The sequence below is a fragment of the Salvelinus sp. IW2-2015 genome, linkage group LG31 (assembly GCF_002910315.2).
Source record: "Salvelinus sp. IW2-2015 linkage group LG31, ASM291031v2, whole genome shotgun sequence".
Classification (NCBI taxonomy): domain Eukaryota; kingdom Metazoa; phylum Chordata; class Actinopteri; order Salmoniformes; family Salmonidae; genus Salvelinus; species Salvelinus sp. IW2-2015.
The window spans coordinates 4,343,435-4,366,091 of NC_036870.1; the positions used below are offsets into that span (position 1 = coordinate 4,343,435).

Sequence of the window (22,657 nt, forward strand, 5' to 3'; positions counted from 1 at the left end):
TGTGGGGGGCCTGTTTTACCATATAAACTGTGTGAGGGTGAGGGGTACAGGAATTTAGGGTGAAGTCAGTTATTACAGGGTTGACAAACCGGTTGTTTACTAGGTACAAAGGCTGCCGTTATGTCACCGCATGAACAGACCACAAACTACTGTGGAAACAAGTGCATAAGGCCTGGAATGTCCAGACGAGGAATGGGTACTTTAATAGAGCTTTTCCACTGCAGCAGTGGTGTCGGCACTGGTGCAAGGCCTGACCATGGAAATGCAGCATAACATAACTAACATTATTATCGACCTGTGTTTTAAAAAAAGGTAACCTTTTGTCTACCTCTATGATTGCTCAATGCTTCGTCTATCCCAGTGGGTCTAGCGTGAAAAAATAAATAAAATAAAAACACTCCAGTCTAGCCTCTTATCTGTTTGTTTTTCCAAACAGTGCGGTATGTTTTGTTTTGATTGACCCCTTTTTGAAGGGATTTTTTTTTTTTTGGGGGGGGGGGGGATGTTCATGCGTGTGATTTTCAACATGCGAGTTCATCAGGGTTGCATCCCAAATGGGGCCTAAAGGGCTCTAAAGGGCTCTGGTCAAAAGAAGTACACTATGTAGGGAATAGGGTGCCATTTGGGACACACCTCGTGATCCATTGGGATGGCCTCTGGAGAGGAAACTGAGACAGCTGATGACCCCAGGTCTCCACAGTATTCTATAGGGCTGTAGTCCTCTCAGCACTCTGGTTTCCTATCCAATGTGTGATCCAAATGACACCCTATTCCCTATATAGTGCACTACTTTTGACCATAGCCTATGGCCCTGGTCAAAAGTAGTGCCCTGCATAAAGGAATATGGTGCCATTTGGAACACAGACATTGACTCTGTGAGCAGTGGCTATCCAGCCCAGGGCCCAGACACTAGATCTCAATTAGAACTACTCCCACCTACCCTCAGGAAAGAACTTTGTTCGATACAGTACTCATGGCCAGCCTCCGAAATGGCACCCTATTCCATAGTGCACTACTTTTGACCAGGGCCCCAATGAAGTGCACTACTAGGGCCCTAGTCATAAGTAGTGCACTGTGTAGGGAATAGGGTTAATTTGGGATGCAGAGACCTCAGAGGGACGGAGGGCTCATAAATGTTGATGATGAGCATTACATCATTGTTTTGGAGAGGGGTATTTGTGACGTCATCTGTATCAGACACTCGCTTTACTGGAACTCAAAGAGCTGCTGCTTTTCTGTTCCTGGAATATTTATATATTGGTCCTTTAAAATGTGATTGTTTTACCCTCTTGGCATCTGTTTGGAACTCAACTTTGACTCTCATATCATACCAATATGTCAATTTAAGAAGCTTTCGGACAATTAAAAAAAGATGTTCTACTTGTCCGGAGGACATGTGGCTAAAAAGGTTCATGTCAAGCCCTGAGAAGTATGAAAAAACAATCATACTTTAGCTCTTGTTATGAGCCGCAATCCGGTTGGCAACATCCAGACAGTCATGGTCACGCTCTGCTTGAACCAGCATATTACACTCGGGTACAGGTTGCATTCCAAATGGCACCCATAGTGCTCTGGTCAAAAGTAGTGCACTATGTAGGGAACAGAGTACCATTTGGGATGCAGAGGACAGTATTTTATCAGCGTTTTCTCTTTTCTCCCTCGCTGCACTTTTTGGATGCCAAGAAAGGCTGCTTTCCCAGCATAAAATGAGACGAGGACATGAGAGATCAATAGATTTCTGCTGTTGGAGGGCCACAGGCGGATCAGAAGGAAGCAACCATAAACAGTAGCCATGTATGTGTGTGTGTAGAGATTTATTTAGCATTTTTTTTATTGCAATCATTTATCTTAGTTATCTGAGTTTTCAGTCCCAATCATTGAACGTGTCACACAGGTTCTTCTCCTCCTCTTTCCAAAGGCTGGAATTGAAATATCATCTCTGACTAGAGAGAAGGCAATGCCGTTCAGAAAATACACCCAGTCATCCAGTCTCTGGTTAAAAATCACTTCTTAATTTGCTGTGTTTTTTGGGGGGGTTCTTTTTGCCTGTTTAAACAGTGGAATGTTGTTTACGTTAGTTACTGACTTCTAATTGAATCCGACAAGTAGTCACACAGCCTGTGAGCAACTTCAGTAGCGGCACTCAACTTAAAGAAGCGTCTGTAGTTATGAGCCCATAGGGAATTAGATCAGTGATCATGTTGTGTGCACGGTTCGGATTCCTTTCCTGTTCGTCTCCAGGGATTTACAGTATGTATCAAGTGTCTAATAGCAGAAATGCTGATCTAAGATCAGGTACCACCTGTTTGTGTAGTCTCATTCATTGGGATCTAAAATGCAAAACTGATCCTAAATCATCACTCCTACTCTGAGACGCTTGATACATAGGCCTCTGGCTCCTGATCTTTCCTGTTAAGAACCCCTGTCTGAGCTACCCTCTGCTGCTATCACCTACGAGCCTCCTTTGACTTTGACTGATATGCAGTCCTTTTCCTCTGTGGTAATAAAGTGTTCAAATAATTATCGGAAAGTAACCAATCATATAGTCTCAAAAGTTTTTTTGAAATTTGCTCTAACGAAAAGGAAAACCTATGGACTGGTCATGTAGTACACTATTTTRTTTATCCCACATACTAATAGAATACCTCCTCTATCTGTAGTTCATACTAGCCCCTGAGAGTGGAATCCTTGCTCTAGACATCCATCCACCGCCTCAGGATTCCTGAATGCAGAGTGACATCGATCTATTTTAAGACTGAGGAACTTGCATCTCGCGTGACAGCAGCTTGGTGGGACATAGCCCAACTGCATCATGGATCTTGGGCAGGTGGCAGTGAGGGTTGTGCAAGAGGGATGTGGCGGGTGCCATTTCAGGAACTGACGCATCATGCAGAGCTATCAACGGCAGCCCTTTCAAAAACATGAGTGAAATGGTGCTCTATGGAGTCGATTTTAAGATGATGGATAACTGTAATGTGTTTGAATTCCGATGTGTTCCGACTGATTGATATGTTAGGGGATGAAGACCGGTTTAAATGTTCCAACGGGTCCAAATTTGTCGAAGGCAGTATCCATTTTGTGGCACAATCTTATGACTATCATCTAAAATGCAACTGACATTTTGTGCAATTTGTGGCTTTCGCCTCTACTCTGTATATTATCAGTATAATTATCTGAAACTCCTCATACAGGTGTTTGAGAATCTCGATTTTGAGTCATTAGTCCTCAGTGGCAATCTGAGTTATCCTGTCGGTGTGTCTGTCTATCAGTGAGACAGGCTGCCACTCATATTGGTCAAAGGGTTGGTCTGGGCTCTGTCCCAGCTGTGTTATCTGATGTGATTACTACTTAATCTAAATAACACCAGGTCTGCTGTAATTCCTTAATCCAACACATCCTCTGCAATTATCCACTCCTTCTTCTAATCTGTGACCCAGTGGGATGTAATCGCATTGCTCACACTGTATTTTGTCGAGGAGTAAGGGGGTATGGTGAAGTTGCCCCTAGATGCTGATTTTGGGTTAGTTTTTTTATTTGCTGTTCCTAGTCCAGTACAAAGGGGAAACTTTACCCCGGAACTCACAAAACAGACTGTAACGGATTGCCATGCCTCTCAGCAAACGTTATCTTAAACCAACCAGAAGGTGGCACTGTTACTAAAGCTACTGCAGACCGTTCTGGTTTGCTACACAGCTCACCATGTGATATCTACCCAGGCACCCTACCCCCCCCCCCCCCCCCCCTAGTCCAGTACAAAGGGGAAACTTTACCCCGGAACTCACAAAACAGACTGTAACGGATTGCCATGCCTCTCAGCAAACGTTATCTTAAACCAACCAGAAGGTGGCACTGTTACTAAAGCTACTGCAGACCGTTCTGGTTTGCTACACAGCTCACCATGTGATATCTACCCAGGCACCCAGATCGCAACCCCCCAGCCGAGGCCTCTTTTTAAGGTTATACATTCTTTTTTTTAGAGTAAGTGTTATGTGGATTGCCATTCCCTGTCTAACTTCTCCATGGCACATTTACTGCAACTTCCTCCTGAGGTGTATTTGTCTTTTGTTTAATCCTTCCTCTTTTTTTTATAATAGTTTGCAGATTGTGTGGGTGTGTCATCCTGTCTCATGTTGTAAAAGAACACTTTTCCCCCTATAAACCTGTCAGCTTTTAATTCATTAAAACTTACACAATAACACTTAACATTTGGGAGGAGGTGTTTTGTTTTTTTATGCCCTTGCTTGGGCTGTGGTCGTAAAGACACGACAACTGCATGTMGTTTTATTCTATTTCAATACTGTAATGTGTGCATTGTGTCTAAAATCTTGTTTACATTGGCAGTGTGAAATGCCCAAAAAATTGGATTTGAGTCACATCTGATTCAAATCTGTTCATTTTCCTGCAGTTTAAACACCGAAAGCACATGGAATCGGATATATCAAGCCAGATACAAATCTGATTCCTGACCATGCAAATGGTCAAATATGATTTATCTGCCCTCTAGTGGTTTTTAGACTGTTATTTGGCATATCTTGTTACTTGCTAGCTACTCTGTTGACAGTTTGACAAGAACATCGTAGCTTACCATCTTGTTGTTTACAAACAAACGAGTGAATGTGCTAGAAAGCTAAACAGCTACCTAGCTACTGTACATACTGTATTTGACTGCTGTGGCTAGCTAGCTAGTTGACTGCTGTGGCTAGCTAGCTAGTTGACTGCTGTGGCTAGCCTTTCGTTTTGAAAGTTGGATCACCTTTTCAGGCTTTAAAAGTGTCCTTACACTATGATTTTGAACATTCAAAGCAACTGGGAAATGTCAATGGCAGGCATTGTCGTCACTTTAGCTTGCTACATAACCACTGGAGCCATGTCAGCAAATTTTTTATTTTACCTTTTATTTAACTAGACAAGTCAGTGAAGAACTAATTCTTATTTTCAATGGCGGCCTACCGGGGAACAGTGCCTTGTTCAGGGACAGAACGACAGATTTTTACCTTGTCAGCTCGGGGATTCGATCTTGCAACCTTTCGGTAACTAGTCCAACGCTCTAACCACTAGGCTAACCTGCCGCCCCGTAATGGCTGTCTGAACYCACAAATCTGATTTGGTCACTTGTAACTTGCTGTTTGGACAGGCAGTATTCAAAACAGATTTGGCCAGGGAAAAAAACTGATTGGAGCATTAAGGCCTGCAGTGGGAACAAGGCTTAACAATGTGTGTGTTCTTGTTTATTTTAATTTGCAGGTAAGCTGCTGTTCCAGTGCTGTTGTATGACTTTGGGTGTGTCAAGGTCAACATGGAACAAGGTAATGAATGGGGGTCAGAGAGAGGGTAAAGTGCAGCAGTGTTTGAAACCGTTGAAATGCATACATCCCATGTATCCCGTGCATACATCCCAAAGTGTTTAATGAGAAAAGGACAACGTTTCAAGGGCGCCGTACTACTCTGGCCGACCCTGTGAAACAATACACTGGATAGGTYCAGTGAAATGTATGCGACGACAAAGCAGGAAGTCGCCAGAAGTGCAGAGGTGTACTTTGAGAAAGATTACCTCAACTGCCTGTTTCTCTCATATAGAAATGAAGAACGTATGTCAGGTTTTTTTCACCCGGAGGCAGGGAGGAGTGATCTTTATGTGGTCTGGTCAGACAGAATGATTCCACCTATTTGTCAAGATCCTTACACACYCTATATACTCTGTCTATTACCCACTGGTTGATATGTGCACACAGATTGGTTTCTCAGAGWTGAAAACAAGACCCCATCGCAATGACGTGTCTTTCGCCCTCTTTGTTTATTTGTCTATTTATTGCACTGTCAGCATACTTTACGGCTGCATCCCAGATGGCTAGGGAATAGGGTGTCATTTTGGGACACTGTCTACCATTTACAGATCAACGTCATCTTCTAAAAATGACAGCCATGTTATTTGAACTTCATCTCTAATAAAAAAAAAAAAGTGATTGGCAAGCCTTCACACTAAGGTGCAATGATTGATCGGGCGGGGTTGTCTGTCACCATGTCGTACACAGCACCGACACGTTGTCGTATAATCGATCAGATTTCCCCTGCAGTCCACCAGGCACCATGAAGGTAAGCTAGCAGTCATTTTCATACTGAGTGAAGGGGCAGGATAACTTAAGTCATTGCAGCCACTCATGAGCCATGCAGGTGGTCACTGGGTCAGTATTTGAAGCTGAAAGGTTTGAAACATTGTCTGCGTCCCAAATGACACCGTAGGGCTTTGGTCAAAAGAATGGCACGATGAGACAAAGTGACAATTTGAAGACTTCTACTGCATATTTTAGATGTGCCTTCTGCTCCTATGTAAGGCTGTTTTTCACTTCTGCCTCCACTTATTTGCAGTAACTCACATTTTGTTTTGAGTTTTTCTCCCACTGACATGAACATTTAACTTGTCAGTTTTGAGTTATACAGCCTTCAACCCTGTGCCATTCTCAGCCCTGATGCTCGCATGGCATGAGCTGATTGTTATAAAACCCCTCAGAGACGATTTGTTTGCCAAGCCTTTACCACATGGACCACTGCCCAGGGAGGCGCCTCACTCAGAGTACAACAAATGGGCAATCTACCAATGAGGCCCTTCTCACTCCCCTCCTATGTTATGGAAGGCAGATCATCGCAGATATCCAGGATTTCTCTCATAGGGGTGTCAAGTCTAGGAGTACTGTGCAAATGCAACTCAGACCGTGAAGGGGGTTGTTGTGGGTCCATGGGGTCTGGTAGGCGGGGTTTAGACTGAAAGGGGTCTTTTCAAAGGAGTGGGCTCTCACACGGTCAAAAGCTGGGTTCACAAGGAGGGAAAGGCGTTATATATGACCCTGCTAATGGCCATCTATCAATGAAGAGCCAAGAAAAAGACCACATCACATGTCTATGGCTTTGGTGAGGTGGGTTGTAAGTCAGGGACTGTTGTTTTGGACAGTAATACTGTCCCTTAGTTGTTTATCTTGCATGTTCATCAGTCTCGAGCACCATAGTCCCACCAAGTATCGCCCCAAGACTGGGCAATGGCWGCTCCAAAACATCCTCTGACTGAGGTGTTGTCCCAAATGGCACCCTATTCCCTATATAGCTCATTACGTTTGACCAGGGCCCCCATGGCACTTGATAGGGAATAAGGTGCCATTTGGGATGCAGACCGAGTGGACCAGTCCCTGTCGATAGAACATACATTCCCTTTGCTTTGTGTGCCAGATGSTGCTCCTGAGTGATGGTGTCCATCCCACCACAAAAAGGGATGATATCCGTCTTCTTTAATGGGCCATGACTAGGCGCTGCATTCCCAGTGGCGAGAGCAGAGAGCGGATGTTGTTGTGGGAGGCCCCAGAACAGGAGAAATGGAGTACCAAGTTTAACTATGTGAACAAAGTTAAACATTGGCCGTCCCATAGATAAACAAAAGCTTAGTGGAAGCCAGCAGAACTTGACAACTACTGCACTCCCTCATTTGTATATGCGAATGGGTTCTTCAGTCTCAAATCAATCAAATCTAATCAAATGTTATTTGTCACATTGCTTCGTAAACAACAGGTGTAACAGCGAAATGCTTACTTAGGGGTAATTTCCAACAATGTAGAGTTTAAAGATAAAATATGCAATTAAAAAATGTAATTAGTGACACGAGGAATAAATACACAGTGAATAACGAATAGCTATAACGAGTAAAAACAGCATGGTTATATACAGGGAGTACCAGTACKGAGTCGATGTGCAGGGGTAACAGGTAATTCAGGTAGCTATGTACATATAGGTTGGGGTAAAGTGACAAAGCAACAGGATAGAGAGTAGACAGTCACTTTACATAGCTACRTCAATGAATGAACTGTTGTGTTTTTCTCACCCTGTTACAGTGATTCTGTTGGACTCTTGCCAAGCGCAGTCGTGTAGTGATTGATGGTGTTGTGCTAAGGGGGGTTGCTTCAAGTCTGCTTCATTTTTGGGGGAACTCAGTCAGGGTCTGAACTTACTGTTGAGAGTTAGAATAATAGAATACACAAGGTGCAATTTCAAKATTTGGTTGTGTATCAGCAGTCACTCAGTCAGCCCATGTCAGCTAACATTTTTTCTATTTGTAAGTTAGTCTTGCGGGCAGCTATCAAAACGGGTAGTAAGCACGGTCAAATTACCGACCAGGGTGGGACCCATTGATTGTCAGTTATCATATTAAAAACTGCCAACATTTGCCTCTACCCAATGGCAAAAATTGTAAAATTGCAAGAAATTCGCTCTAAAACTGCTAATTAAGTCTTCTCTTTGCCCCATGYCAAAATGTGAGGAATTGCAGGAAATGAACTTTAAAACGTAAATGTCTTTTCTTCGCTTCACGAAGGGGGCCGCTAAAATGTTTTACTCACGAAGTGGGCGGGTGTGGATGTGGGTACGCAAACCCACGAGCCACTGCGGCCCCTCATGATAAGTTCAGTTTTTTTTGTGGCCCCCACCCATATCAAAGTTGCCCATCCCTGCTCTAGAGTCTAGACAGACGGGTTGCCTTCCACAATGTAACCAATGTTCCAGCATAGGTCTGGGATTTCCAAGACTACTTTGAGAGGCATAGCTAATGTTGTGCTATCTTCAGTCACAAGGAAGCAACAGCCCAAGGCTTTGAGGAAAATGTTCTCGACCACAGCTCAGGGTGCACGTGCGCACATCACATTGCAGAAGTAAAGAATTGTTATTTTCATAACCGTCATTAATCCAGACTGTATGCGCCAGACCCTGTAGGCATTGCCAGTCTACCAACCCTCAAGCTTTTGTGATATGATCTATCTCAATAAAAGTACAGAGATGGTTATTCATATTTATGTTATGATCACATCACATGATGAGCTCTTGAGCCACTCGCACTTCCAGGAAGAGTTATTGTCCAGTGTCTATTTTTTATGTTACCAATAACAACCACACTATTTCTGAACACTGCCCTGGCCAGGCCTTGTATTTATTTACTCATATTTTGGAGGGTAAGGATGATGAGTCATGTTGCCAGGGCAACAGCAGGGGATTTTTGACCAACCACACCCTGCTGAGGGTTTGATGTTGACTCACTCTAGATGTGTGAACAGTGTCCGAGTGAGCAGTGTCTGTTAGAGGAAGGAATTATACAGTTTCTCCCACTCTATTGTGCCCTGTTSTGCCCTGTGGGACCAGAGGGCAGGTCTGGCTGCAAGCCGCCATTTTCTGTCTGTCTGTCTGGTCAGCCATTTTGGCAGAAATGTACTGGTGCTGCTTTCATCTTTCAGTAGTTAGGTTATGCTAGGAATGTTGATATCTGTTCCCTTTTCTTTCTGGAGACTTGTCTAACCCTTTTCTCAAATCTATGCCATGCAAGCTTATTACGGTTTTTCTTTCTTGCAAATTGTCTACATTTCCTGCCCTGAGCTTTTCTCCTGAAGAAGTTCCTTTCGTTAAACTGAAACTTTATTTAATTTCTGACTCATTCTTATCAAATCAAGTGTTATTGGTCYCATACACATGGTTAGCAGATGTTATTGCGAGTGTAGTGAAATGCTGTGCTCCTCGTTCCGACAGTGCAGCAATATCTAACAAGTAATCGAACAATTCCACAACTACCTAATACACACAAATCTAAGCAAAGGGATGGAATACGAATATATACAAATAAATGTATGGTTGAGTAATGATCGGCATAGGCAAGATGCAATAGATGGTATAAAATACAGTATATACATATGAGATGAGTAATGCAAGATATGTAAACATTATTAAAGTGGCATTATTAAAGTGTGAGGGTTGGTTGGGCCACCAGCGGTTTGTTGTGTGTGCGTGCATCATATGTTGTTGGTAAGTACATCCATTGTAGCATTTTTCCCACTGCTCAGTCTCCAAATGTCAACATGCCAAGCTTGTTTTAATGACTTGGAATACAGCCATGCGGCATAAATTGCTGTCTTTAAACTGAGAGTTGGAATGCTAGAAAAAAAAGTTGTATTTGGTTTGAACGCCAAGCTTGTTCAATACGGCCAATCGGAACAAACTTGTACACAGTAGAGTCTACACTACGAATTAATATTAAAGTATGTGTAGCTTTGTTAGTCACTGTATATTTGCCTCTGTATGTGTATACGGGTTTTGTGCGGGCCACAACCTAGTAGATATTTGACAGGGGTCGAGATTGATTCTGTTTGCTACATCTGGGAGTCAGTTGGTATATGAAAACAAAAGGCCTTTGTTGCTCTACTCCCATTTTAAATTGGATCCATAGGAGAGGCAATGGGTAGCAGATGGAAACGGATTCTCTGGCATGGTCTGCAGTACACTCTGTGACAGCGACGCCTCCGGCGTCAGTGTTGAGTTTGCTCAATCGTTATGGATGGGTTCACAACCTCCTTTTTGAGTTGACAAAGTTGCATTTTCAGTTTGTGTCAGATTAAACTGGCATTCTACTGTCTATTTTCAATCTAAATCCTTATCTGAAAAGGCATATCCAGTCAAGACCATTCCAGTAATTACTTATGATTTGTCGTTTTACGTTTTGACTGACTTCAGTCTCAAGAGTCACGAAAGGCTTGTGAAGAAGTGGCTCTGTACGTTTGATTGGTAGTTTGATTGGAATGAGATGCATTGGAGTCCTCCAGGTTGCAATAAATAATTAAAAGCTGCTAGAGAAGGCATAATGCCTCTCTGGCACGCTGCTTGATGTGGTGCCTAAGTCTGATATACCCCAAACAGCAAGGGCCCGTTTCGTATTCACAGTGGATACGTCCCAAATGGCACCCTATTCCCTATGTAGTGCAGTACTTTTGACCATAGCCCTATGGCCCTGGTTAAAAGTAGTGCAGCTATAGACAGTAGGGAATAGGGGATCATTTGGGACCTAGCCCAAGAACTCAAATGAGCCCTGTCTTTTGTTGTTTATGACATTTTAAACATGATTTTCATTATGGATAAATTATGAAAGGGCTTCTATGTATAAATCATGTGAGGCTTCTATGTGTAAATGGTTAAGGACAGATGTTTTCCTTGTCCATGTGAAACTACCACTCATCATTGATTAGGGTTYCCTCCCAAATCGTATGGGAGAGTGGGGTAAGTTGACGTTTTTCATATTCAGCGTCACTCCTTCAAGGAAAATATAGTATTATTTCTAACCGATATCTACATATAGTTCAGGATGTTGCGTATCCCTGGAAATAATCAGAATTGYTGTAAACATTACAGTTTTGAAAACATAGGTTGTCCAAAAAAAGTTCTCTTGGCACTACTTACCTCGGGTATGGGGTAAATTGAGTCGCGGGACAGGGTAAGTTAAGCCACCTACACATTTCTGTACTGAATTAAATACCTCTACCTTTTTAAAACCARGTCTATCTTTATTTCTCAAACACAATTCAACACAATCACAATATATATTTTTTTATTTTCATAATTTGAATAATATTTTAACACAGGCTTAACACCTAAAAAAAACACTTTGTACTTTTTAAACACTTTTAACATGGGCCTGGCCCTCTTGGTACCTCATATCCCAGCGATAATGCCTTACATGACACCTGGGAAGAAAACACTTAAATTTGCTCAACTTGCCATTGGCTCAACCATTGGCTCTACTTACCTCATGGCCATTGGAACTTACCCCAAGGCAAACATTTTGACTATATTAGCCCATGCAGCTACAAGGATGTTTAAATCAAATCAAAAATCTCATTTGATATGTCACATGCGCCGAATACAACAGGTGCAGACTTTACCGTAAAATGCTTAGTTACGAGCCCTTAACCAACAATGCAGTTCAAGAAATAGAGTTAAGAAAATATTGATTAAATAAACTTAAGTAAAAATAAAAAGTAACACAATAACAATAACAAGGCTATATACAGGGGGTACCGGCACGGAGTCAATGTGCGGGGGTACAGGTTATCCGAGGTAATTTGTACATGTAGGTAGGGATAAAGTGATTATGCATAGATAATAAACAGCGAGTAGCAGCAGTGTAAAAACTCGGGGGGTAGAAGCTGTTAAGGAGCCTTTTGGACCTAGACTTGGCGCTCTGTTACCATTTGCCGTGGAAAAGGTGTTGTTGTGCACTCTTCACGAATCAAATCAAATGAAGCCCCCCCAGGTGGACTGGGGACAGCAAGGAGTCATCAAGCCAGGTAGTCCTGAGGCATGATCCTAGGGCTCAGGTCCTCCGAGAGAGAAAGAAAGAGGGAAAGAGAGAGAGAATTAGAGAGAGCATACTTAAATTCACACAGGACACCGGATAAGACAGGAGAAATACTCCAGATATAACAGACTGACCCTAGCCCCCTGACACAAACTACTGCAGCATAAATACTGGAGGCTGAAACAGGAGGGGTCGGGAGACACTGTGGCCCCATCCGACGATACCCCCGGACAGGGCCAAACAGGCAGGATATGACTCCACCCACTTTGCCAAAGCACAGCCCCCACACCACTAGAGGAATATCTTCAACCACCAACTTACCATCCTGAGACAAGGCCGAGTATAGCCACAAAGTCTCCGCCACGGCACACCCAAGGGGGGGCGCCAACCCGACCAGGAAGATCACGTCAGTGACTCAACCCACTCAAGTGACGCATCCCTCCTAGGGACGGCATGGAAGAGCACCAGTAAGCCAGTGACTCAGCCCCTGTAATAGGGTTAGAGGCAGAGAATCCCAGTGGAGATAGGGGAACCGGCCAGGCAGTGATAGCAAGGGTGGTTCGTTGCTCCAGTGCCTTTCCGTTCACCTTCACACTCCTGGGCCAGACTACACTCAATCATAGGACCTACTGAAGAGACGAGTCTTCAATAAAGACTTAAAGGTTGAGACCGAGTCTACGTCTCTCACATGGGTAGGCAGACCATTCCATAAAAATGGAGCTCTATAGGAGAAAGCCCTGCCTCCAGCTGTTTGCTTAGAAATTCTAGGAACAGTTAGGAGGCCTGCGTCTTGTGACCGTAGTGTACGTGTTGGTATGTACGGCAGGACCAAATCGGAAAGATAGGTAGGAGCAAGCCCATGTAATGCTTTGTAGGTTAGCAGTAAAATTTTGAAATCAGCCATAGCCTTAACAGGAAGCCATTGTAGAGAGGCTAGCACTGGAGTAATATGATCACATTTTGGGGTTCTAGTCAAGATTCTAGCAGCCGTGTTTAGCACTAACTAAAGTTTATTTAGTGTTTTATCCGGTGAGCCGGAAAGTAGAGCATTGCAGTAGTCTAACCTAGAAGTGTCAAAATAATGGATACATTTTTCAGCATAATTTTGACAGAAAGTTTCTGAATTTTGCAATGTTACGTAGATGGAAAAAGCTGTCCTTGAAACAGTCTTGATATGTTCGTCAAAAGAGAGATCAGGGTCCAGAGCAACGCCGAGGTCCTTCACAGTTTTATTTGAGATGACTGTACAACCATCAAGATTAATTGTCAGATTCAACAGAAGATCTCTTTGTTTCTTGGGACCTAGAACAAGCATCTCTGTTTTGTCCGAGTTTAAAAGTAGAACATTTGCAGCCATCCACTTCCTTATGTCTGAAACGCATGCTTCCAACGACGGCTGTCTTGGTGTGTTTGAAACATGATAGTTTGTTGGTGATGTGGACACCAAGGAACTTGAAACTCTCGACCCGCTCCACTACAGCCCCCTCGATGTGAATGGGGGCGTGTTCAGCCCTCCTTTTCCTGTAGTCCACAATCAGCTCCTTTTGTCTTGCTCATGTTGAGGGAGAGGTTGTTGTCCTAGCACCACACTGCCATGTCTCTGACCTCCTCCCTATAGGCTGATCGTTGACACTGTTGTGTCGTCAGCAAACTTAATGATTGTGTTGGAGTCGTGCTTGGCCATGCAGTCGTCGGTGAACAGGGAGTACAGGAGGGGACTAAGCACGCACCCCTGAGGGGCCCCCGTGTTGAGGATCAGTGTGGCAGATGTGTTGTTGTGTACCCTTACCACCTGGGGGCGGCCCGTCAGGAAGTCCAGGGTCCAGTTGCAGAGTGAGGTGTTTAGTCCCAGGGAACTTAGCTTAGTGATGAGCTTTGTGGGCACTATGGTGTTGAACGCTGAGCTGTAGTCAATGAACAGCATTCTCACATAGGTGTTTATTTTGTCCAGGTGGAAAATGGCAGTGTGGAGTGCAATAGAGATGGCTTCATCTGATAGTCTCGAACGGAGATCATCCAGTTTATTTTCCAATGATTGCACGTTGGCCAATAGAACGGATGGTAGAAGCAGGTTCTCCACTCGCTGATGAATTCTCACAAGGCACCCTGATCTCCGCCCCCTGTATTTCCGTCTTTTCTTCACGTGAATGACAGGGATTTGGGCCTGGTCTCTGGGAAGAAGTATACGCTTCCCGTCGGACTCATTAAAGAAGAAATCTTCATCCAMTTCGAGGTGAGTAGTCGCTGTTCTGATATCCAGAAGCTCTTTTCGGTCATAAGAGATGGTAGCAGCAACATTATGTACAAAATAACTAACCAACAATGTGAAGAAACACCGTTGGTTAGGAGCCGATAAAACCGCACCATTGGCGCCATTYTTAGGACCTCATATTGAAGCTTARAGAGACCCCAACTGATGTATAGAACAATACTTAAAATGATCTACGTTGGTTTAGATACAAGCATCGTGAAACCTCWAACACAATAAATTATTTTGATTTGGTGAAAATAATTTTTCTATACCTGACTTGATTACCTCTTTTTCCATGTGGTTTCTTCCTTGACAAAATCCATGAAATTATGACCTCTTCCTAAATATTTGGTAAAATTATACATTTTGTGTATGATTTCCTAGAAACAAGGGTGGCTCAACTTACCCCTTTGGCTCAACTAACCCACTCTCCCCTACCCTATTAACTATATAGTGCACTACTTTTGACCAAGGCCCATAGGGCTCTCATCAAAAGTAGTGGACTATATAGGGAATAGGCTGCCATTTGGAATTGGAACACATCCTAGGACCTTTATACTTGTTGGGAGCTTTGTTGTGTTGTCACCTGAACCCCAGAGTGCTTTGGGTCCTGTCCCCACTAGGGTCCTGTCTCCAAWYGAGGGCAGTGTGAGTTGACATGTAGGCTACTGGTACACCACACTGTACTGCACCACACTCTACTGATGGTTTTGTCCACTCCGCTCTACAGACTTGTAATTGGTGGAATATCAGTAGAGAAGCACTTCATGAGTCAGAGGAGGGCACAATTCTACCATCTAACTCTCAGAAAATGGGAAAACAAATATTTTACAATTCCCCTGCTGCGCATAGTTTTAGCCCTGCAATGGGTGTCCATAGTGTGCCTGCACGGGCTCCATATTTCTTTCCACGTCCGCTGCTCTCTCAGGGGAGGCATGGATGARGGGTGACTCATGTTGAATGGAACACAATTGACACAATTGACCTTCTAAAGGCAAAGGAATCACTTTGTGGCTTTWCCATTAAGGTTCGCACAGTTGGGAAGTGTTTTGTGACCCCTGAGGAAAAGGGAGTGAGCGCTGCAGGATTATGGACTTTCTCAGGTGTCAGTACTCTGCAGGAGTTTGTTTCGTTCTGAACAGAACCATTCTTTTTTCGTTCTATTCCACTGTTCTGAACTGCAAAATAAAGTTCTGAACCTTTTCCATCCCCCCAAAAAGTAGCTGTTTATATCGTTCCTTTTTAAACCTCTGAAATGAATTTTTTTTGTACATTTAGCTCAACGCTAAGTTACTTCACCAAGCTATAGTTGTTTACATGCGCGATGGCCAGACGAGTGTAGGGCGCGAGATGCGATTGAAATTTTGCGGGTGGAGAGAGAGCAAGAGAGGGTGGAGCGGGAGGCTTGGCTTGAAGCACTGGGCATCTTGTTATGACATGCAATATCTGAATTAGGCCCACAGAATTATACCTACGCAGGAGCAGCTTCTATGGAGGAACTTTGAATGTCTTTGAACTTCCAACAGTTGGCTTAACGTTGGACCAGTGCTAGCTAGCTAGCTAGCTTACAAGCTTGTGTGTGCAGAGCGGCACCAGAATTAAAAACACAACTTTAGTAGTTAATAAATCTAATGTGAAATGTGATATCTATAGTATRCTTAACTAGCATTGAAAAAGTCTATCCATTATTCTGTCATTAAAAAAACTCTTCCCTAATTTCTGAATCACGCCTGTAACTTCAGTAGGCTATGCTTCAGAGAGGGAGAGGCAGATACCCTACACACGTGTACACACACACTGGCAAAGACTCTCAGCTGGCAGGCAGGCACTGGAATACGTTTCTGAGTGACAGAGTGAAGGCTTTGCGTAGGCACTTTGTTTTACGTTTTTGGTGGGACCGAAAAAAAAGGCCGGAATGTAAAACAACATTTTTAACCGGTTCCCATACTCCCATAAAATAATGTTTCTGTTCCGGAACAGTATAGATCACTTTCGTTCCCGCTTCTGATTCTGTTCCTCGAAAAATGTCTGTTTTTGGTTCTGTTCCCTGAATCAGTTCCAACCCCTGAAACTCTTTTTTGTTTTTTTTACCTGTCTTTTATACTGTCTGCAAGAGGCYTTAAGAACAGTGTGCCATACGCATCTGTCTTTGACATGTAATTCATATTTGGAATGGGTGTTTTCCCTGACCAGGTGTCTGTTATAACTGTCTTTTTCCTGGCCAGGTCACATGGTCTATAATCAACAAAATCTTAATGTTTTTCAATTGTGTTAAAAGCCAAAAGACACTGCCCCTTTTGTGTGTCTGTGCTGTTTCTCAGGGACTGGTTCCCCCCCAGGCTAGGTCTGTTTTGGCTGTTGAATGTAGATGGCATGTGGTTCCTGGCWCCACTATTCTGGAACTCCCCGATTATCTGTCAGCTACTATCATCTCCTTCAGTGGGCCCTTTGCCTCTCTCACCCAACTGGTTACTACTCATTTACCTAACAGCTCAGCGGTTAGCTATGCCAACTTTCTCTTTTAAACATTGAGGCAGATATTTTCTATTTCAAATCCCAGCTGTGTTCCAAATGTCTGTGGTTCTRACAGAGTCCCAAAGATAAGTGCATWACTAATTAAAAACMGTCATTACATTCCATTTATTGAGTAATGGTGAGCCTTCCTTTGCAACGGCTTCACCATGGTAGGGCTTGTGTCTGCACTGATCATGCGTAAATGAGAGACTAGGGCTTCATCCCAAATGGCACCCGATTCCCTACATAGTGCACTACATAGGGCACTACTTTTGACCAGAACCCTATGGGCCCATCAAAAGTAGTGCCCTATTTAGGGAATAGGGTGCCATTTGGTTTGCTACCTAGAGATGTTGTTATGCAATCTTATACAATTAGTGCACTACTTTTGACCTGGCCCATAGGGCCCTGGTCAAAAAGTAGTGCACTGTATAGGGAATATGGTGCCAATTGAGACACAGGCACTGTCCTCCTTTAGAATAGGTACAAAAATCAAGCTGTACTACTGCTAAAATGTCACATTAAGTGGCATGCTACACCTCTGTGAAATGTTTCACTGGTACAAAACCAAGCTCACTGAAAAACACTACAAGACATTCACTAATCTGCACCATATATGCAGTCTGGTCAGTCCCTACTTGAAGTATGTGGGGCGCTATCATCCCCATAATTGATATTTACCAGATTTCGCTTTGCAGAAAACCTGATTTGATGACTAGTTTGTGAGAAGTGTCATTTCAGTGCATTGGATAATGATTAAACATGTTTTGTTATGAACAAGCAATTTCATGAAAGTCTCGTCCACCAGCAGGCTCTCGGAAGCAATTGAGCCTAGGGACGAGGTTACGAAAGTACAAGTGACAACAAAAATGTACCTACAGTACACTCTAACAACCCTTGGTTACAGTATAGGTATGCCAGACCCCACAGCTAAGCGGTTCTGAGAATGGAGGAGGAGAATATCAGGAAGATGATGGGACAGGTCATTAATCAGAGGAGATATTATCTCCTTTTGCTTTCACTCAGGCCGCATCCCAAATGTCACCCTATGGCGACACCCTGAAGTGGTTCGAACAGAATGTGTGCATTTTTGAAGGATGTAGGCCTAGGTCTGTTTCAAATGGTATAGACCTACAGTATATGAACTGTAACTACGCGTGGCTACCTGTGTGAATAAGAACTTTGGTGCCATGCTGTGCGGGGTTCACTCCGTGGCTGATTGGCCATTTGCCAGCTGGGTTGGACCATTTTTTTGTTGGGTGGTCAAAATTTACACACAAAAATATTTTTCTATAAAAGTAAAACATGAGTAGACTTATATCCTGCAATTATACATATTTTGCCATGGTTTATGTTCTTATGCTATCTGAGTGACTCAAACATTATCATAAAATAATTTGGGCCCCATGCCATGCCATTTATTTGGGGATTCTCCCTGATTATCTAGTTTTTATTTTGGCTGTTGTTAGTTCTCAAAGATGATCTTATAAAGCTCCATTATATTTTCTACATACTTTATATCTGGTTTTAGTCATTTAAGTTTCCATTGAAAACATTTGACCTTCACTTAATGTATTCTTTTTTTTAATCATATTTTTTGGCATGGCGGCAATTATTTAGCAGTGGCGACCCGTCGTGACCGGTGGTATAAACTTCATCCATACTTCTCTCTGAGTACGGTTTCCAAGTGCCCCTCATCCCCCGCTGACATTGCTATTTTGGGTGGTGGTAGATGGAAGCGACAGGACTGAAAGGGTGTGCCCAGGCATTGCTCAGGGGATCCATTAGGCCAGTGGTGTCAAACTCATTTTGCCCCCGGGGGCCGAATTCGGTCTTCAACGAGGTCTGAAAATGTGTTATATTTCCTCACTGTCAAAAAGTGCAAAAACATTGTCCTCTATCCATCGTTTTTGAAAATATAAAACATCTTAGCAGTCAATGGTTCCAGGATGGTTCTAACTTGGCCACAAGCTCTCTTGCATGCCYGTCTGTCTGTAGCCGCCGAATCATGAACACGGTGAAGAGATCCACTGCGATAGGTTGTTAGAGACGCCTTTGTTTATAATCAGTGCGTGAAATCCTCCCTCTGGCAGCAGCACCATCCCTGGTTGTTGTTCATTAGCATCAGGGATCTGCATCACTGGGCTGTGTTCATCCGAAATGACACCCTATTCCCTATTTTGACCAAGGCCCATAGGGCTCTGGTCAAAAGTAGTGCACTTTGTAGGGAACATAGTACCATTTGGGACACAGGCACTGCGCCAGAGTCCTGGGACTGGTGTGTTGTGCGAGACGAGAGTTGATAAAACAATGGGGAGATATGCAGAGTTGAAGGTGTAGGTACTGTAGTATAGTGATAACTAATAAAGTGTGACAGATCTACGTCCCAAATGACACCCTATTCCCTACACGGTGCACTACTTTTGACAAGGGGCCCATAGGGATTAGGGTGCCATTTGGGACGCAGGCAGAGTTGATAAAATAATGGGGAGATGGATATGCYGGGTTGAAGATGTAGGTACTGTGGAATGTATGCAATGACTCYTGAAGGGTGTGATGTGATTTACATATAGGTGATCGTGTACAGTTTAGGAATTTGCTTCATATCTTACTGATTAGGCTACATCATTCCATGTCATGGTTAGAATAATGAAGTCMTGTGTTTTAGTAGTTTGATACTGTAGTTCAGTGTTTTGTCAGGATGACTGCCGATACTTTACAGCTGTTGCACTATGTGGACACCTGTTTAGCAGAGGGTTTCTTTACTGTCTATTCAACGTATCTGTGTGTCTTGTTCACCCCCGACAAGAGAGTATAGCTTAGATGACTGGCTTACTGTATAGCCTCTCCCTCCCCTGTCAGAAGATMAACTCTGACACTATTGTTAATGGAGTCTGGTGTTGCATTAGTGTGATTCTACATCCCCGCCTCCCACCTCACAACTACCACTACTGTTAGTATGCGTCCCTAATGGCACCGTATTACGGTATAGTGCACTACTTTGGACCAGGGCCCATAGGGACATATTTTAACACATATTTTACTTCCTTCTTTGCTCCTATGAGTACCCATTATGCCAACATTGACTTGAATGGGGACGCCCGTTCTATTCATTCTATATCCAATCATATCAAATCAAATGTTATTAGTCACATGCCCCGAAAACAACAGGTGTAGTAGACCTTACAGTGAAATGCTTACTTACAAGCCCCTAACCAACAATGCAGTTTAAAAAAATACAAATAAGAAGAAGAAATAAAAGTAACAAGTAGTTAAAGAGCAGCAGTAAAATAACAATAGTGAGACTATATACAGAGGGTATCAGTACAGAGTCAATGTGCGGGGGCACCGGTTAGTCAAGATAATTGAGGTAATATGCATAGATAATAACAGGGAGTAGCAGTGGTGTAAAAGAGGGGGAGGGGCAATGCAAATAGTCTGGGTAGCCATTTGATTAGATGTTCAGGAGTCTTATGGCTTGGGTGTAAAAACTGTTTAGAAGCCTCTTGGACCTAGACTTGGCACTCCGGTACCACTTGCCGTGCGGTAGCAGAGAGAACAGTCTATGACTAGGGTGTCTGGAATCTTTGACAATTTTTAGTGCCTTCCTCTGACACCGCCTGGTATTGAGGTCCTGGATGGCAGGAAGCTTGGCCCAAGTGATGTACTGGGCCGTACGCACTAACCTCTGTAGTGCCTTGCGGTCGGAGGCCGAGAAGTTGCCATACCAGGCAGTGATGCAACCAGTCAGGATGCTCTCAATGGTGCAGCTGTAGAACCTTTGAGGATCTGAGGACCCATGCCAAATCTTTTCAGTCTCCTGGGGGGAATGGGTTTTGTCATGCCCTCTTCACGACTGTCTTGGTGTGCTTGGACCATGATAGTTTGTTGGTGATGTGGACACCAAGGAACTTACAGCCCCGTCGATGAGAATAGAGGTGTGCTCGGTCCTCCTTTTCCTGTAGTCCACAATCATCTCCTTTGTCTTGATTGTGTTGAGGGAGAGGTTGTTGTCCTGGCACCACACGGCCAGGTCTCTGACCTCCTCCCTATAGGCTCTCGTTGTTGTCGGTGATCAGGCCTACCACTGTACTGTTATCGGCAAACTTAATGATGGTGTTGGAGTTGTGCCTGGCCTTGCAGTCATGAGTGAACAGGGAGTACAGCAGAGGGCTGACCACGCACCCCTGAGGGGCCCCTGTGTTGAGGATCAGCGTGGCGGATGTGTTGTTACCTACCCTCACCACCTGGGGGCGGCCCATCAGGAAGTCCATGATCCAGTTGCAGAGGGAGGTGTGTAGTGCCAGGGTCCTTAGCTTAGTGATGAGTTTTGAGGGCACTGTAGTGTTGAACGCTGAGCTGTTGTCAATGAATAGCATTCTCACATAGGTGTTCCTTTTGTCCAGGTGAGAAAGGGCAGTGTGGAGTGCAATAGAGATTGCATCATTTGTGGATCTGTTAGGGCGGTATGCAAATTGGAGTGGGTCTAGGGTTTCTGGGATAATGGTGTTGATGTGAGCCATGACCAACCTTTTAAAGCACTTCATGGCTACAGACATGAGTGCTACGGGTCGGTAGTCATTTAGGCAGGTTACCTTGGTGTTCTTGGGCACAGGGACTATGGTGGTCTGTTTAAAACATGTTGGTATTACAGACTCGGACAGGGAGAGGTTGAAAATGTCAGTGAAGACACTTGCCAGTTGGTCAGCGCATGCTCGGAGTACACGTCCTGATCATACATCTGGCCCTGAAGCCTTTTGAATGTTGACCTGTTTAAAGGTCTTACATCGGCTGCGGAGAGCGTGATCAAACAGTCGTCCGGAACAGCTGGTGCTCTCATGCATGTTTCAGTGTTATTTGCCTCGAAGCGAGCATGGAAGTAGTTTAGCTCGTCTGGTAGGGTCGTGTCACTGGGCAGCTCTTGGCTGTGCTTCCCTTTGTAGTCTGTAATGGTTTGCAAGCCTTGCCACATCCGACAAGCATCGGAGCCGGTGTAGTACAATTCGATCTTAGTCCTGTATTAACACTTTGCCTGTTTGATGGTTCGTCGGAGGGCATAGCGGGATTTCTTATAAGCTTCTGGGTTAGAGTCCCGCTCCTTGAAAGCGGCAGCTTTAGCCTTTAGGATGTTGGATGTTGGATGTTGGAGGATGTTGCCTGTAATCCATGGCTTCTGGTTGGGGTATGTACGTATGGTCACTGTGGGGGATGACGTCATCGGTGCACTTATTGATGAAGCCAATGACTATAATTTGCCAATATATAAAAATAAAAAAATGAAATACAACTTTTTTGGGGATATTCGAATGGTTATTATGGTGACCACGGTCATTTGGCCAATTACCTTCATCCACAATTCCATGACCGCCACAGCCCTAATTGTGAGACCCCATTTAGACCGGTGTAACAGGTAACACTCAGACCCTCTCCAGCTCTTCCATATACCCTGCAACCACAAAGTGAACTGCACATGTGCACATGCATAGACAGATACATGTTCAAGTTGACATGTGATCTTCACATGCATTAGATATTAAATGTCATGTTCCTGGCTGCTGACTCAAATCGGGAAATAGAAGGTATTCTTGTTCAMTACAGCAGTTTATACATGGTTAGCGGTAGTTAGCAGTTTGATTTAACTAGATTTGTACTATTTGATCTAGTGAAAGTGTGCAGCACAGCAACAGATCGAGAATGCGTTCTATTCATTCTATTTCTACGAGCACAGCATAGTCAGCACAATT

At 43.8% G+C, this 22,657-nt stretch overlaps 1 protein-coding gene across 1 annotated transcript in view; it reads left to right on the top strand.

Moving 5' to 3' along the window:
- pleca (plectin a) overlaps window positions 1–22,657 on the top strand; it is a 155,213-nt gene that overhangs the window by 38,738 nt on the left and 93,818 nt on the right. The gene's annotated exons all lie outside the window — the stretch shown is intronic.